Source organism: Charadrius vociferus, unplaced genomic scaffold, assembly GCF_000708025.1.
Source record: "Charadrius vociferus isolate BGI_N301 unplaced genomic scaffold, ASM70802v2 scaffold472, whole genome shotgun sequence".
Classification (NCBI taxonomy): Eukaryota; Metazoa; Chordata; class Aves; order Charadriiformes; family Charadriidae; genus Charadrius; species Charadrius vociferus.
This window is the reverse complement of record NW_009647735.1, coordinates 3132291-3138290: the sequence shown is the minus strand read 5'-3', so window position 1 is coordinate 3138290 and position 6000 is coordinate 3132291.

The following is a 6000-nucleotide window of genomic DNA, read 5'->3' as shown; positions in this document are numbered from 1 at the left end:
AGCTACTCAAACAGAAAGCTGATGTTTCTGATTTCCTAGTTTCTTGTCTTTGATAAGATGGCACTAGTGGTATTTGGGGACCCTGAACACTGGTACATTTCTGATTTCTTCTGTAGATCATTCTTGTATGACTGACATGAGCTAAAGACTGAACTTCTTAAGGTACGTTTGAAAAATTCAGAAAAACTTACCTTGTTTTTTGTTATGTTTGTCATTACTGGGATTAATCATATCCACTCACACTATTTATATCTTTATGTTCCTTCAAGTAGTCAAGATCAAAGCCATTTTTAATCATTAAAAAGCCAACATACATATATCTCAAATGTGTGCAGAAAGGAATGCAAATTTTAAAGAAAACAAATCCTAAAAGAGCAGTACTGCAAAACTGTGCTTCCCACGCATTCCTGTTTGATTGATTGTCACTTAATATATTATTAAGTAGCAGAGTTTAATCCCCCTTGTGAGACCTCTTAATTCCCTTCTCCCCCTGCCCCTCCTCAGAATATATAACAATATAACATTTAAATTCATATCTCTCTGGTGAATAAATCTATTTTTAACCTGTTTTCAGAATTAATCTCACTTAACCTGGTTTTAGTATGCATTGGGCAGAAACAATGTAATTTAAGAATTATGAGATTTTGCAGGGGGAATGGGAAAGTAGTAAATGATTCCTATACTTCAATAAACTATTATTGGTGAAAATATACATCACATATAAAAGAATGGTACAGGAGGTGAAATACAGACTTTGCTTTTCTTGCCAAACATGTCACAAAACACAAAGTGCAAGGATCAGAGCAGTTCACTGGGGTTTATGTTTACTGGCTGCTCCACCTTTGGGCAAAGGGTGTTAGGGTATTATTATTCCCATGGTCAGAGTGAATATTCTGTTATAAATGGATTTTTTTGATACTGTTGGCTGAATGGCAGGAGGGGACCAAAGATCTGGGCAGTCTGGGCTTTGAGTCTGTAACTGATTTGCCGTTTGCTGAATTTACTCTATGTAACTCTTGAATTCATGGTGCCTGTGGTACATTGTAAAAGAAGATTTTAAAATTAAGATAGTTTTAAGAGAAATTTATCAAGTGTGTCTTCATTTTAAAAGAGAATCTGCTTTATAGCTGACAAGGTATATTCAATGTAAGAGAGAATCAACCTTTATCTTTGAAGACTAAAACTAAAAGGAGAGTTACAATATGCACTGCCTGTGCTGATGCAGTTGCATTTGTTGTCCCAACAGTTCTTTCTGAACATGCTCCCTTTTGGTGTCAACACAAGAGGCAAAAGTTACCAAAAGCCTGGATTTAGTCATTTGAGAAAAACACTGTGGATGGTAGAGGCTTTCAAATAACCACTCATTTGCATTGCAGGAAAGGTTTTGTCAGTGGTGTACAGTTTCTGGTGTTGCTTAAGCAGAACAAAGGAAGCTGCAAAGTTGAAGTGTGGCTAGCTTTTCTTTGAAGTATTTAATGTATATTAATTAAAAATATTATGAAGGTAGCTGTCAAGTTGTGAAGTAGCTATACAAAACCACTGAGATACATATATTGAAGCAAACTAAAAGGAGGTTTTATTTCATAGCTCCAGATTTAATCAGTGCATTTTCTTTACAAATATGCATTTGAATGTACAAGAAAATTTTAATCCACGTGATTCTGCATATACTGACTTTCACTACTTAATCCTGGGTCCAGTTTTAACAAGGATGAATTTTGTAAAATGAATATTGAATCTCAAATCATGAAAACTTTGCCCAAGACAAAAAATGGTGGGCCAGTTTTATGAGGCTTCCAACAAAAGAACATAAACTGTGCCATGTGCTACTCAGCATGAGTTCTGGACTGAAAGAGGTTGCTTTTGGTTGACCCCTGACAGCAGCTGAGGACTACACAGCCGCTCACTCGCCCTACCCTGCCCCAGCTGGATGGGGGAGAGAATAGAAGAGCAAAAGCAAGAAAACTCATGTGTCAAGTTATAGACAGTTTAATAAGTGAAGGAAAGAGGAAGTACAAACAAAACCAAAATAAGTGATGGAAGGTAATCACCACTTCCCACAAGCAGACCGATGCCCAGCCGATCTCTGAGCAACGGCTACTTTGGAAAGACTACCCCCAGTTTTACTGCTGAGCATGACACTATACGGCATGGAATATCCCTTTGGTCAGCCTGGGGCCAGCTGTCCTGGCTGTGCCCCCCGCCTTGTCCATCTGTCAAAAAATTATCCGCGTGTAGTGTTCAGAAGTATGTAAACACCACATGAAAGAAAAAAGTACATTCAGATAGATTTATTCTGTAAGTCCCAGTAAAGATTCTGTTTTGTTTTAAACGATTTTTTTTATTATTTTATTTTTTTACCATCAAAAAAATGGGGAATATATATTTCTTCCTCAAGAAGTAATGGGGCAGGGTTTTGGAATTTCTGTAATCAGTAGTTCCCTAAATATGAAATCCACATTAAGACAAAACATTCAATTGAAATCAAGACAGTATGTGAAATAAATTAGTAAAAAGAATGTGACCTATTTGTTTACTCTGATCCCATTACTGTCTGGTTCCTTGGCTTGGCTTCCATAGTCCATGACAGTAGAGGAGAACTCTGGCATTTAACTATTTTTACAGCCGTACACTCAATTACAGATAGGTGCTATTGTTCAGTCAGATTGTGGACATTGTTGAGTGTTGGTAAACGGGATTTGTTCTCATTTTAAAACTTGCCAGAAATAGTCTTGCAAATGAACTGCAGCCCACTGCATGTGAGTCCAACTGGTTTGAGTTTACTGTATTAAAAGAATGGGATGGTTTGGATTGTACCAATCATAGAATGGTGTGGGTTCAAAGGGACGTTAAAGATTATCTAGTTCCAACCTCCCTGCCATGGGCGGGGGACACCTTCCGCTAGACCAGGTTACTCAAAGCACAATCCAGCCTGGCCTCAAATCTGTAGACAAAACCTAAGCTTTTGATTTTGTTTGCTAAGTTTTCAAAGCAACATTTTTTATCAGAAAACAAGCATTCTTTGTGATGTTGACCCTATTTTCACTCAGGGCAATATTTTCACTTTCTGATATTTTCTCTCTTTTAAAGAAAGCCAACACTATCAAAATCCAAGCCTTCTCTTCAGTTTCTGTTTCCATTTGCTCTTTATAAATGAACAATAAATCTGAAGATTTCTTTTCTTCTAAATCTTTGAATGATGGGACGATTAGATTTTCCATGGTAGGAGCAGGTAGCAGATTACATGTATAAGGGTGTTCTCAAGAATTTGGTGAAACAGGCACTGTGGATACACTGACAAATAAGAACTTGTAGAAGAAACCACTACAGCAAAAAATGTTACTTTGGCTGTAATAACTATCACATTTGGTGGAAATAAGATAAAATAAAATGGTTATGAATATCTTAATTCATAGATGGAAATGTATATATTGACTGAGAGGCAGAAAAATTACATACAGATCCTTCCCACTTGAGGTCTGTTTGTTAGCCTCTGAATTAATACAGTTGTACAGCTTTAGATTTCTAATAGCTTTTTTTACTCGAGTGAAGAGATGTAGGTTTTATACTGTCGTGTTTTGATGGTTCATGTTTATTAATGCAGAATAATTGACACGTGAATCCTATGCCAGCACTCAGGGTTGATCTTAAGAGGTCTGAGGCATAGGACATTATAGTCTTCATTTTTCAGTAAAAATGAAGCCATTTGAACACAAAGCCCCAGGTTTTCATCAAAACACTTGTTAGCATGTGGGTCACAAAGTTTAACAAGTTCCTGTAGTTGCTGACAAGACAGGTTCTGTAAGTGCCAGACCAGGTTTTGACTGTGGTCCTTTGTTCCAAGGCATTCCTTCCTTACAGATTTTCAGGCTTCCATTAAACAACTTCTTAAACTGACGAATCCTTTTTCTCAGGAGTCTTTTTGTAATTCACTGGTTACTCTGTAATCTAAGTTATACTAGGAATAAATCTATCATTTCCTCCATTGCGTAAGAACTCTCATATACACGTTTCACATGACATACATATTTCACATATATACAAATAAAGTTCAACTCCTCAGTCGCTGTGTTTTTTAAAATAAAGCTTTTTAGCAATTTCTTGTGCTACTACTTTATGTACTATAATTATATGTCATTGGTGTAATCAAGAAGAGTTTTCCCTTAACTTGATTTAAAAGTCCATTTATTTCCATGCTGCTTTTCTTTTCCCCATAGTTGTCTTGGTTGGTTTTTTGTTGTTTTTTTTTTCCTTCGGACTGTAAAAATAAGAATCTTCTTAAACAATTTGGGCTTACGTTTTGCATGAAAAAATTGCTGACCTCCTCAAAAATTGCCTTTGCTAATCAATAGAATATTTTGTGTATTTCAGTACTACTTACGTGCAGTGGTGCTTCAGTATTTGGTTACAGTTTTAGGTTCTAAATTGTTGTGAAAATTTTCACACCACGTAGTGAATGCCAGTTATTGGTCTCAGCTTAATATAAATCCCTCTGTATTTCAGGGATGAGGAGTTACTTCTAAAGCATGTTTGACTTTACAAAGCATGCTGTGGAAACTGCAGGAACCACAGTGTCTTCTTTTGTCTTTTTCATTTTTCTTTTTAAATTGCAATATTAGTTTGTTTAATTTGACAAGTTCTGATGACCAAAATGTGATGTTGAAAGGATTGAATAATAGCTCAGATGATTTTGTCCTTTTGGAAGAGAAATATGCCAGAGACGAGCCGTCCTCTCTGGCAATCTTGTTAGAAAGATTGAGAAATGAATGGAGCTATTAGAAAACCCAGTTAGAATGGATATCTGAAGAATTATGGCTCTGCCCACAGGGGTGAAAAGCAATGACTCCATTTAGATTTCCAGAATTATGGTTTCTAGAAATGTCACAGAGGAGTAAAGAAGACTCCATCTTCATCGTTCATCACCTAATTGGCTGAACTACTGTCAAGGTTCACAGGACTCCTAATGTTGTCATCATTAGTCTCAAACTTCCAAGACAAAGATAAGATTTTTGCTATGACATATAATCAAAAAGATAATTACTTTTTAAAGATAAATAGTTCATTCTATTCCGTGATCTGGATCTAATAAACCAAGATCAAAAGCAAGCCATTTTTGCTACGTTATGAAATGCTACTTTTGGAACAGAAGTCAGAGCTTATTCTGTTTCTTCGCTACTGCAGTTCTGAAAAACTGGACCTTATCAAAGACTATCAGTTGTTCTTATTTCATGACTATGCTTTATAATTATTGATTTCTGATAAAAGTACTAAGCAGTTGCTGTCAAAAAATTCAGCACAATTTGGTTTTAGAATGTTCTCACTTCCTAAATCCTCATGTCTTTACGTATATATATTTTATGTAAATCCTCATTAAAATTAAATGAAATAGAAAAATATGGTTGATAAAAAGGCTTAAATAGGCGTTAAATGCCAGTATACTTCTGATTGTTCTACAGTCTGACAGGATTGTAGGGTGGGGAGTTTATTATCTTTTTTTTTTCTTGACTGACCTAGTATTTATACTGAGCTGGTATTTTTATTTCCTGTGGGGTTTATATGGTGTACTGTATTTATTCATCAGTAAATAACAGATGGACAAACATCATTTAATTAATTAGTGGATTGAATCTAAAACTTGGGCGTATTCAAACAAGAAACAACGTGACTCAGTGGATTTAATATTTATGATTGTTTTAGGTCTAAAGTGTGTGATTTATTTTCACAGTGTTGTTGAAACTAGTTACTTTTCCTAATGGTTAACTGATAACAAGGGTTATTGTTCCTCTAGGGTAGTAATGACCATCATTTAACCAAGGTAGTTCCAGTATCTTCCCACTGAGGCACTGAAGAGCACGTCCTGTTCTTCATACATAGCGTTACAGGGAGCGAGGCGGTCAAAGGAGAGAGAGCAACAGAGGGAAGGCTGGCACAAGCCTGCGGTCTCCCCCGCAGGCCACCTTGGCCCACTTGCTCTGCCATGAAGAAAGCGGCAGAAGACAA